At 39.0% G+C, this 11,502-nt stretch overlaps 1 long non-coding RNA gene across 1 annotated transcript; it reads left to right on the top strand.

The window, feature by feature from the left end:
• Nucleotides 1-368: 368 nt before the first annotated feature.
• LOC119352948 lies at nt 369-10,475 on the top strand. Its single transcript, XR_005170276.1, has 3 exons — nt 369-392; nt 10,027-10,346; nt 10,418-10,475. It is a non-coding gene; the product is annotated as an uncharacterized LOC119352948 (long non-coding RNA).
• The last annotated feature ends 1,027 nt before the right edge of the window (nt 10,476-11,502 follow it).

Raw genomic sequence — 11,502 nt, 5'->3', positions numbered from 1 at the left:
CGGATACAACCAGAGGCACCGTATTTGAACGCTTGGACAAAATTTTGGCACTCATTTTATGCATTTTACAAGTTTAGGCACCAAAACGACCGCGCTGGACAAGTGGAGGCACCCATGGTGTATTTAACTCATTAAATAACGAACTTATCATTGATTTGCATGTATCGCAATAGAAAATTCACGGCGTGCACACTAACATATCTACTATTATAGTGGTTTTAGTTTTTTTACTGTAGGTACTGATCAATAAGAAAACCCATTCCTCTCTAATTCTTGTTACTCTATTCAGGAACACATAAAAGATAATCAGCGTTTGTTCGCTAGCTGGAATTAAAGGCAACGGCGAGGGAACAAGATCAAGGAGAACTTGAAAATTAAAGAATATATGCAAGGTACGTGCCGTATGACCGTCATATTTTGTTTTGACTATTCGCTAGCTGGAATGTGATTAATTTAGACAAAGAAAACCTCGCATAGTATAGCAGTGCGTGTATGGATGGAGTTATACTATACGAGGTAGTATATGATGTGAGGCATGAAATGTCTGAAAACATCACCTGCCGGTCTTTGAGTACGTTGTGAACTTGCCATGGTCCAACACAAAAGTACTCGGGTTCACCTGGAGCACCAAACCTGGTCTGGTCTACACTGTGAAATTTAGATAGAAGGAAAGATAGATATACAACCAACATAGCTAGTGCATGCCAACATCAATCACTATTTAAACTTTAAAAATATAAGAGAAAATGTCATCTGATCATCTGATGCCATCAAACAGAACATGGCCTAGCAAGCAACTAAACATCACTTTATTTTTAGGTATTTATTGATGCAGCAGTCCTCCTTAGCCACCAATAAATCTCAACGCTGCTCTAATTTGCTCTGGAATGTTATCCTTTGCTTCATTCTACCTGACCATCAGCATCTGGACCATTAGTCGCTTCCTGAGACTTTGTGGATCCTTCAAATTATGCATAAACAAAGTCAGAAGATACATTTAGCAAATATATGAAAGCTTTAACCTCATTACAAATGCACTTACGTTAGTCCTAGGCATGTTATGAACCATGTCATTCCCGATGGTTTCATACAGATGGGCCATCTCCTGTAGGACTTTGAATCCGGAGTCCATGTTGTCACAAAAAACACCATATTGTAATAGCTATATTAGCGCACGCACTAATATGCAAGCCAAATTTAAAATAGTATCGTCGAGGTGAAACATGAACGTTCTCTTGTTCGGGCCATTCCACAAGTTGGATGTTCCTATCAGGGGCCTCCTGTTGCAAGAAAAAGCTGAATTCCTGCTTCATTAAAAGGGCTTCCCGCTGAAGTTCAGTGTCATGGAAGTCCTCCTCAAAATGAAATAAAGCCTGGTTCAAATAATCAATAACGATAGTCCTCTTCATTTTCATGTTCACTGCTAAAAGACCGTAGGACGAATCCACGAGTGCCAGTGGGAGAAGATACTGCATTTGGTAGACAAAGGTAAATGGCAAACAAAGTAACCAAACTAATTTATAAGAATGAGAACACTTACAATTGTAGGGTTGTGAAAACACGCCGTATCTTGGAAAAGGCTCAAGCACGACATTGTTAATCAGCGCATTGGTGCGCTTTTCTTGGCTTAACCAAGTCTGCCTTAGCGCCCGTGCTTGCTCATGGAATCCCAAATTGAAAAAATGTGTCTTTCCAACAGAGCTGGTGCCTACGCTCCTCTCTACTGCGTCGGCAGTAATCTTACGCACAGCAAGATTGAAGCATAACGGATGGACAAGTCCATCTCCTCGGATGGTGTCTCGGATGATCCGTAGGGTAATCTCAATAGGGAATGGGCGGGAGCTCCTAATCCAGATTGTGCTGTAAAAAGGAAGAACAAGATTCATAACAATTATGACTTTAAGTAAACATAAACTCAAACGATAAAACTGTGTTGGTGTCTATAACATATGGATAATTTAACAATAGTATATCTCACATCAAATGACCTAAAAGAGTTTGTAATCTCTACCAAGTTAAGTATTTTTATATTATGCACGGGCAAGAACTTAACAGATTGCAGTTTTTATAGTATTTTTATAGTAGTTTTTATGTTAGACGCTGCAAAACACTATGGTTCTAGACACAATTTACCAATACAATATAATATTTGTTAACACCCATTGAATATGTATTGATATACTGGTTTCAGAAAAATAACTACACAATTAGCTTTTGTAACAGCCGTCGTTAGACAAGACCACGCAATCCTGACGAGTGCTTAATACTACACAAACATCTTTCCTAAGGGCCTAACTCATTGGCATGGAAGATTTTTCATGGGGGTATATCTTCTATATCTAAATAGCTAGCCCCCACTAACTATTTCTCTCAACATACAAGCACGCCACATCATCCCATAACATGCATGAGAAAATGCCCACCCCCACTATCATATTTGTCTACATACAAGCATGACACTTCATCATTAAACATGCATGAAAAAAAAGACTCATCTCAACATCCAAACATACACAAGAAATTTCATTCTATTATGCTACTTTTGTATTAGTAAAAGAATTACAACTATATAGTAATGAAACATAATAAATTATATGTATTTTCTGTTTGAGCTTTTTATATTATTACTTCCAATATTCATGTATCATGCAACGAGTCACACTGAAATATTTCTTCTATATCTAAATAGCTAGCCCCCACTAACTATTTCTCTCAACATGCAAGCACGCCACATCATCCCACAACATGCATGAGAAAATGCCCACCCCCACTATCATATTTCTCTACATACAAGCATGGCACTTCATCATTAAACATGCATGAAAAAAAGACTCATCTCAACATCCAAACATACATAAGAAATTTCATTCTATTATGCTATTTTTGTATTAGTAAAAGAATTACAACTATATAGTAATGAAACATAATAAATTATATGTATTTTCTGTTTGAGCCTTTTATATTATTACTTCCAATATTCATGTGTCATGCAACGAATCACACTGAAATATTACAAAAAATCCCTGCAACAACGTGCGGGGTATCATCTAGTTTTAAGAGCTCGATACTACCAACTATAATGGAAGTGACTGGGGTGGACTTATACGATCACTTGTAAAAAAAGTATACATGTACAGGGCAGTGGACTTAGACGATGAAGTGCAAAAAAGATCAGATGTATAGGGCTGTGAGAACTTACTCTACTTGTTCTTCGTCTGAGGAAAGTGTGATGAAATCGTACATGTAGTCGACTGCGTGTCGCACTCCCCCAAAATTCGCCATTGCTTCCATTACTGGGGCAAAACGTCTGTCGTAGCACTGGTAAAGCGAGGGAGGGAGGAGCCCGTAGGATTTTATTGAGTAGAGATGAGGGCCGTAGGGAATTGTGCGACAATGGTTAGGAAGGTGCCCCCTATCGTTCCTTATTTGCATGTTTCCATAACAAAAAAACTATCAACAATTAAGGCAAGATATTTATTTTTGATTGCACTGTGCAAATAAATCAGTGACAGATTAAATGTTTCCTAATATATGTCTTCCTTTCCCCATAACTTTCCTAAACAAAAAATAGAAAGAAACCGGATTTACTCTTTCGCGAGCAATCCCTGCAACACTCGATGCCCACACGGAAAGCGTTGATGGTTGCGTGTGTTGTGGGCCCTAGTGTTTTACTTATAATACATGTGTCCCCCTCTAAATAAATCTGCTGGTTGCGTGTGTTGTGGGCCCTAGTGTTTTACTTATAATACATGTGTCCCCCTCTAAATAAATCTGCACCCCCCTGATTTAACCGGTGGGGCCTGATTTCAACGATGGGGCTCAGTGCCTTTCCTCTAATAAATCTTTCCCCCTCCTTTTTTGAGACGGAAATCAAAGTTTCCATTAACCAAACAGCTGAGCAGAGTCGCTGGCTCAAGACCGTGCACAAACTCAGGTGCTTGATCCGGCCATATGACTGGGGCTATAAGATCCGATTCTGCACCAAATGATGCTAATGCATCTGCTACTTTATTACACGCCCTGGGGCAAAAGGAAAATACCACTTGGTTAAAGTTTAAGCTAGCAAAGCATCTGATTTCTTTGAACAACACTCCATTGGCTGCGAGGTCAAGGTCCCTGGTGTTGAGAGCCTGGACCAAGTTCAGTGAATCTGTCTGCACTTGCACTCTCGTCATACCCCAACTCTTAGCTGCATACAGACCCTGTAGACATGCTGTCGCCTCCGCTTAGAGAGGATCACTGATGTGTTGCATGTGACCCGCTCCGGCTCCCACTGGCTGGCCCTTAGCATCTTTGATTATAAATCCCCAGCCGCCTCGGGAAGGGTTCTCCCTCATGCTTCCATCCACATTTATCTGAAGAACTTCCTGACCCAAGCGTACACAGCATTCAGTTTTGTCCTGGCTCCCAAGTTGGGCATTCAGTCCGTGCCTCAGCCAATCCTCAACCAAAACATTCACCCTCCTTGCCACATAGCTAGGATTCCGTGAAGGCTCACCAGCATTCTCCTTATTTCTAGCATCCTACCATGCCCACCGCATCATTACACATTTCAGTTTCTTTTCTTCAGGGAGCTTTATGATGTTAATAGATCATCTCTTTCGGACCATCACAAGCTAGCAAGCGTTCTCTTTCCTCATTCAACTGCATCTCTCGCCACAATGATTTGGCAAACTTACACTTGAGAAATAAATGAGCTCCATCCTCATTCAGTCACCCACACATTGGGCAGAGTGTGTCAATTTCCATACCTCTTCGTTCGATTCTCCAGCGATGTGGGAGACTATTATGTGCCAACCTCCATAGGAATTGTTTTACTTTACCAGGGCATTCACTCTTCCAGATTGTCATCCAGTTAAATTTGTTTACTTGGTCAGAACCTTCGCACACAGAGTATCGTGGTCAGTTAGTAGTCGCCATCCCTGCTTAGCGAGCATAGATAGATTAAAAAGATGTAAATCTTTATACCCCAGACCTCCCTATTGTTTAGCTCGGGTCAACTTATCCCAGCACAACCAATTAATTTTTGCTTCATTTTGTTGTTGCGCCCACCAGAACCTGCTGATCATTGTGTTTAGCTGCTCACGAAACCCCTCTGTCAGATCGAAACAGCTCATAGCAAAGGTGGGAATTGCCTGGGCACATGCTTTCACAAGTATTTCCTTTCCCATCTTTGACAGAACCCACTCCTTCCATCCCTGGAACAGACGCCAAATTTTATCTTCCCCCCTCCTTAATTCAAGCGTTGGGCTCCATGTGGGCATTATAAACCTTGTGTAAGCAACGAGCAACGACTATATTGTTAAAGTGTTGGTACGTTCTAAAAAATATACTGAAACTTAGGGTTGTTTGAACGTGCTTGTGGCTGCTGTTGGATGTCTCTGACCATTCTTTGCATTATAATTATTTGAATTTTATAAGCACGGTACAGTGGAAAATTCATATCATCTTGCATCGCGAGCCATAACCAAAATGCGCGTGCGTACTAAATGCCTCCTACCACTTATCATCTAGGGCTAAATGATCATTCATGATAGACAAACAAAAAACAATAAAACTACTGAGAACGCTACAACAAAATCAATCCATAATCCAACAATATGGTAGTGTACGAAACCTTAATAATACAAAACACAAGAGTTTTCAAATGTACATACATAGAAGATAAAATATTATATAATTATTTGAATAAAAACATAGATAATTATTGTTTCCAGCCCTAAATAGCTGATGTATAGGAATTTTTTATTGTCGTTTCTGCATGCATCGATCCATCTTCAGTTGCTTAAAACCCTCAAGGCCACCCTGATTTCTTGTGAGATGTTTCCCGCTGCTTTATTGTCTTTCACCATCAGCATCTGGACCGTCAGTTGGCTCCTGAACAGTACTGGATCGTAGAAAATATGCAACACATCAACCATTATATGATGAAGTGTTTTTTTAATAAACTTCACACAGAAACTCATCGTATATGCACTTAAGGTAGTGTTCATGTAGGTCATGCTACACAAACAACCAAGCGGGTGGGCCATCTCCTGTAGGACAAAAGAAACCAGAGTCTTTGCTGTGACACAAAAAAGTGTTAAATATTACAACACATCCTAAATTTAGTACATTATCAGATAGCATTATAACGGTATGCATTTTCTGTATAAGATCAATTTAGCACATTACTGACGAACATTAGAAGACATGCTATCTTGTCGCCAATCCATGAGTGGGGTATTCCAACCCAGGATCCTAGCCTGCAACACATCGTTGACTCTTGCTTCAACAATGTGATTTCCTTTATCATCTCTTTGTTATGAGTGCGCTCTCCAACTTGCCCGACGTCTCGTGATAGATCCAGTACAATAACCCTCCTTCTCATACGGTTTACTACAAGTAGCCCGTATGAGGAATCCGGGATAGTCAACGGTAGTAGATAGTACAGCAGGTCGACACATGTTAATTGCTATTATGATATTAAAATAAGCATTAAGAATAAGCGTCTCTTACAACTATAGAGCTGAATATATCATATTTAGGGAAGGGTTGGACAAGAGCATTGTTACTTAGCATCGTGGTGCGCTCTCCTTGAGGCATCTAGGAAAAACCTAACAGCCCGTGACTGAGCATGAAACTGAAAGTCAAAAAAATGTTTGCTTCCAACCAAGTTGGTGCCTGCATGCCTCTCTACTTCCGCGTTCGCAAACTTACAAACAACAAGATTGAAACATGCGGGATAAAGACTTATGTTCGTAAAAAATAGGATGTCCTATAGCATCCGGAGGCTGATTTCTATCCGGTATGGTGTATCGCTTCTTATCTAGATTGTGCTGCAATAGAAAAAATACACAATAACTTTTAGCAACGAGTGTGCTAAATTGGAACAAGAGTATGTTAAAATGGCGACTTTTTCAAATAGTTTGATTGTTGTGACCAAACAATAATATTTATAGCAAATTAAGAGCAGCAAAAAGTTGGTGCCTACCTTTAATATCTGGTAACTCACTTACATTAGGCTTGAAATAAAAAGTTGTTTCTTTCTAATAATCTGTTAGCTGTGTAAAAGAATATGGCCAGATGTACAACATAGTGAGGGAATAACTCTACAGTACTATATTTGTAGAGCAAAGAATATGAGAACAAATATTCATTAATTATAGTTGTTGTGCGCTAGAAATATTAAAAAACCATTAAACATAATAAAATCCTTCGTAATGGCTGCAACGTCTCATGTTCTCTAGAAACAGAATGAGATATAGCAATATACTAATCTAGGAACCGAACTCATGGTCGAGATTGTCCTTGCCTACATGTATGTACAGGTGTCCAAACGATCACCTAACTACATGGTCTATGCATGACATTAAGACGTGTACTCACAAACTTATGTATGTACGTACACGTTTCAGAATTGCTTGTATATTTATTTTAATATAAGCAATGTACAAAAGAGTTTTAATAAGTTTTCTATATAGAAAATAAATGTACAATAAGACAACTTACTCCAATGTCTGCTCGTCATGAACGCTATTTATAAAGCAAAAAATGTATTTGAGTGCATCTTCCACGACATGCATTCGTGGGGGTAGAAGATACATGGGCGCGGGGAAGATGTCTGCTCGTCATGAACGCCATTTATCTTATTGTACATTTATTTTCTATATAGAAAACTTATTAGAACTTTCTCATACACTGCTTATACTAAGATAAATATACAAGCAATTCTGAAACATGTGTACATACATACATAAGTTTGTGAGTATAAATCTTAATGTCATGCATAGCCCATGTAGTTAGGTGATAGCTTGAACACCTGTACATACATGTAGGCAAGAACAATCTCGACCATGAGTTCGGTTCCTAGATTATTATATTTCTATATCTCATTCTGTTTTTAGATAACATGAGACGTTGCAGCCATTACGAAAAATTTAATTATGTTTAATGGATTTTCAATATTTTCAGTGCACAACAAATATAATTAATGAATATTGTTTCTCATATTCTCTGCTCTACAAATATAGTAGAGTAAAGTTATTCCCTCACTATGTTGTACATTTGGCCATATTATTTTACACAGCTAACAGATTATTGAAAAGAAACAACTTTTTATTTCAAGCCAAATGTAAATGAGTTACCAAATGTTAAAGGTAGGTACCAACTCTTAATTTGTTGTAAATATTATTGTTTGGTCACAGCAATCAAACTATTTGAAAAAAATTGCCATTTTAACATACTCTTGCTCCAATTTAGCACACTCGTTGCTAAAGGTTGTTGTGCATTTTTTGTGTTGCAGCACAATCTAGATAAGAAGCCATACACCATACCGGATAGAAATCAGCCTCTTGATGCTACAGGACACCATATTTTTAATGAACATAGGTCTTCATCCCGCATGCTTCAATCCTGTTGTTCGTAAGCTTGCGAACGCGGAAGTAGACATGCATGCATGCACCAACTTGGTTGGAAGCAAACTTTTTTTGACTTGCAGTTTCATGCTCAATCACGGGCTGTTAGGTATTCCTGGATGCCTCAATGAGAGCGCACTACGATGCTAATTAACAATGCAGTTGTCCAGCCCTTCCCTAAATATGATGTATTCAGCTCTATAGTTGTAAGAGACGCTCATTCTTAATGTTTATTTTAATATCATTATAGCAATTAACATGTGTCAACCTACTGCAGTATCTACTACCGTTGACTATCGCGAATTACTCATACGGGCTACTTGTAGTAAACCATATGAGAAGGAGGGTTATCGTACTGGATCCATCACGAGACGTCGGGCAAGTTGGAGAGAGCACTCATAACAAAGAGATGATGAAGGAAATCACATTGTTGAAGCAAAAGTTCAACGATGTGTTGCAGGCTTGGATCCCAGGTTGAAATACCCCACTCATGGATTGGCGACAAGATAGCATGTCTTCTAATGCTCGCCGGTAATGTGCTAAATTGATCTTATACAGAAGATGCATACCGTTATAATGCTCGCCGGTGATGATGAGGACATCAATAACCTCATGGCCGCCCTGATTTCTTCGTTTGCTCGCAGGAAACAGACCCTCGTGGTCAGGTTGATCGTGCTCCGGCGTGGTCAATAACCTCTCGGAGTTGGTTTAGCGATTGCTAAGGCGCGACGTCCTCGCACGTTCGTAGTCGGATCGTCAAAGTCGACTTCCACCAAAGCGATATCCATCATCTCATCGAAAGATCGAGACCCTCGCCTCTATCAGGTAATATACTAAATTTAGCATGTCTTGTAATATTTAACATTTTTTTTGTGTCACAGCAAAGACTCTGGTTTCTTTGTCCTACAGGAGATGGCCCACCAGCTTGGTTGTTTGCGTAGCATGACCTGGATGAACACTACCATAAGTGCATATACGATGAGTTTCTATCTGAAGTTTATTAAAAAAACACTTCATCATATAATGGTTGATGTGTTGCATATTTTATAGGATCCAGTACTGCTCATGAGCCAACTGACCAGATGCTGATGGTGAAAGACAATAAAGCAATTGGAAACATCCCACAAGAAATCAGGGCGGCCATGAGGGTTTTAAGCAACTGAAGAAGGATCAATGCATGCATAACTGAAAATAAAAAAATCTTATACATCAGCTATTTAGGGCTAGAAACAATAATTATCTATGTTTTTATTCAAATAATTATATAATATTTATCTTCTATGTACATACATTTGAAAACTTTATTGTGTTTTTGTATTATTAAGGTTTCGTATATAATAATTGAACAAGTGATAAACTACTATGCTGCCACATCCATCCAAAATCTGCAACATTTTTAATGCATGTCCATGTACTACTATGAAAACACTGCAATCTGTTAAGTTCTTGCCCGTGCATAATATAAAAATACTTAACTTGGTAGAGATCACAAACTCTTTTAGGTCATTTGATGTGAGATATACTATTGTTAAATTATCCATATGTTATAGACACCAACACAGTTTTATCGTTTGAGTTTACGTTTACTTAAAGTCATAATTGTTATGAATCTTGTTCTTCCTTTTTACAGCACAATCTGGATTAGGAGCTCCCGCCCATTCCCTATTGAGATTACCCTACGGATCATCCGAGACACCATCCGAGGAGATGGACTTGTCCATCCGTTATGCTTCAATCTTGCTGTGCGTAAGATTACTACCGACGCAGTAGAGAGGAGCGTAGGCACCAGCTCTGTTGGAAAGACACATTTTTTCAATTTGGGATTCCATGAGCAAGCACGGGCGCTAAGGCAGACTTGGTTAAGCCAAGAAAAGCGCACCAATGCGCTGATTAACAATGTCGTGCTTGAGCCTTTTCCAAGATACGGCGTGTTTTCACAACCCTACAATTGTAAGTGTTCTCATTCTTATAAATTAGTTTGGTTACTTTGTTTGCCATTTACCTTTGTATACCAAATGCAGTATCTTCTCCCACTGGCACTCGTGGATTTGTCCTACGGTCTTTTAGCAGTGAACATGGAAATGGAGAGGACTATCATTATTGATTATTCAAACCAAGATTTATTTCATTTTGAGGACTTACATGACACTGAACTTGTGGAATGGCCCGAACAAGAGAACGTTCATGTTTCACCTCGGCAGTACTATTTTAAATTTGGCTTGCATATCACAAAATGGTGTTTTTTTTGTGACATCATGGACTCCGGATTCAATGTCCTACAGGAGATGGCCCATCTGTATGAAACCATCGGGAATGACATGGTTCATAACATGCCTAGGACTGACATAAGCGCATTTGTAATGAGGTTACAACTTTCACATATTTGCTAAATATATCTTCTGACTTTGTTTATGCATAATTTGAAGGATCCAGAAAGTCCCAGGAAGCGACTAATGGTCCAGATGTTGATGGTCAGGCAGAATGAAGCAAAGGATAACATTCCAGAGCAAGTTAGCGCAGCGTTGAGATTTATTGGTGGCTAAGAAGGACTGCTGCATCGATAAATACCTAAAAATAAAGTGATGTTTAGTTGCTTGCTGGGCCATGTTCTGTTTGATGACATCAGATGATCAGATGACATTTTCTCTTATTTTTTTAAAGTTTAAAGAGTGATTGATGTTGGCATCCACTAGCTATGTTGGTTGTATATTTATCTTTCCTTCTATCTAAATTTTACGGTTGTAGACCAGACCAGTTTGGACCAGGTTTGGTGCTCCAGGTGAACCAGAGTACTTTTGTGTTGGACCATGGCAGGTTCACAATGTACTCAAAGACCGACAGGTGATGTTTTCAGACATTTCATGCCTCGCATGATATACTACCTCGTATAGTATAACTCCATCCATACACGCACTGCTATACTATACATACGAGGTTTTCTTCGTCAGAAATAATCACATTCCAGCTAGCAAATAGTCAAAAAAAAATTATGACGATCATACGGCATGTACCTTGCATATATTCTTTAATTTTCAAGTTATCCTTGATCTTCCTCTCTCGCCGTTGCCTTTAATTCCAGCTAGCGAATGAACTCTGATTATCTTTT

Source organism: Triticum dicoccoides, chromosome 2A, assembly GCF_002162155.2.
Source record: "Triticum dicoccoides isolate Atlit2015 ecotype Zavitan chromosome 2A, WEW_v2.0, whole genome shotgun sequence".
NCBI classification, from domain to species: domain Eukaryota; kingdom Viridiplantae; phylum Streptophyta; class Magnoliopsida; order Poales; family Poaceae; genus Triticum; species Triticum dicoccoides.
Note: the sequence above shows the minus strand (reverse complement) of the source record. Positions and strands in the feature narration are given on the sequence as shown.